Here is a 1763-nt window from a genome sequence, read left to right on the forward strand (position 1 = left end):
CCTAGACCTAAACCTGGTTCTAATTCTGGCTGTAACCCTAACTCTAACTCTAACCCAAACACTGACCCTGCCTTTAAGAGTAAACCTAATTCTTAACCTGACCTTAACCAAAAATCTAAATCTAAAACTAGACCGATCCATAATATTAACTATAAAACTAGCCATAATGATAACTCTAGGTCTTACATTGCCCACAGCTCTAACCCTAGGCCTAAATCTAACACAAAACCTAGATCTTTTCCTAGGCCTAAGCATAACCCTAACCCTAACCTAACTCTCAATTAGTCCTAACCCTAGCTGAAAGCCTAACCCTTACCCTAAACATAAACCTACACCTATCCCTAAATATACCCCTAACACTAGCCCTAAATCCTAAATATAACCCTAGCCCTAAACCTAGTTCTAAACCTACCCATTACCCTAAACCTATTGATAACCCTAGGCCTAACCCTAACCCCAAACCTAACCAGAAAACTAACCCTAGACCTAACCCTAAACCTCACACTCACCATAGACCTAATTCTAGCTCAAACCCTAACCCTTACCCTTACCATAAATCTAAACATAACCATAGCCCTAACTCTATACTTAAACCTCAATCTAACACTAACCTTAACCCTATGCCTACATCTAACTGTATCCATTACTCTAACCCTAATCCTACCCCTAATAATGATGCTAGCCCTAATCCAATCCTAACCCTAACCATACTCTAATCTTATCCCTAGACTTAATTCTAGACCTAAACCTTGCTCTAGGCCTAACCTAGCTCAAAACATAACCCTTATGCTAAACATAACCCTAACACTAACCCTAGTTCTAACCCTAACCCTAGCCCTAACTCAAGACCTATTCCTAACCATAACCCTAGCCCTAACCTTATCTCTAATCCTATCCATTATCCTAACCATTACCCTTACCCTAATGCTAACCCTAGGCCTAACACTAACCCTATCAATTACTGTAAACCTAACCTGAACCCTAAACAAAAACCTATCATTACCCTAATGGTGACCCTAATTCTTATTTGAGCCCTAACTCTAAACCCTAACCTCAACCAAACTCTAATTTAGCACTAGCCCTAATAATTCCCCTAGCTCTAAAACTGACCCTTAACCCTAAACTAACCCTTACACTAGACTTAGCCATAAACCTAATCCTAAAACTGTCCTCTCCTCAACTGTAACCCCACACCTGGCATTAGTCCTAGCCCTTAATCCTAGCCCTAAACATAACAAAAACCCCAGTCCTTATCCTAGCCCTAAACCTAGATGAGTCCTAACCCTAACTCTAACCCTAGCTCTAACCCCAATACTAACCCTAGCCCTAATTTTAGCCCTAATTTCACCCTATCCCTAAACCTAACCCTAACCCTAGACCTAAGAATAAATCTAACTCTCACACTAGCCCTATCACTAGTTCTAACCCTATCCCTTACCCTAACCCTAACCCTAGCCCCAAACTTAGTCCTAAATCTTGCCCTATCCATAGCAAAGCACTAACCTTAGATCATAATCTATCTCTAAATCTAAACCTAAACAGAATACTAACCCTAACCCTGACACTAGCCCTAACCCTAACACTAAGGTAAAGAATAGGGTTAGAGCTAGTGATAGGGCTAGGGTTATGGTTCGAATTCTGGCTAATCCTAAAATTAGCCCTAATCCTAGCCCTAGCCCTAAAACAAAACTGAGTCATAAGCTCTATCCCTAACCCTTAAACTAAACCAAACCCTAACCATACACCTACCCCTAACTTTAGCC

Source organism: Marmota flaviventris, unplaced genomic scaffold (assembly GCF_047511675.1).
Source record: "Marmota flaviventris isolate mMarFla1 unplaced genomic scaffold, mMarFla1.hap1 Scaffold_270, whole genome shotgun sequence".
Lineage (NCBI taxonomy): Eukaryota > Metazoa > Chordata > Mammalia > Rodentia > Sciuridae > Marmota > Marmota flaviventris.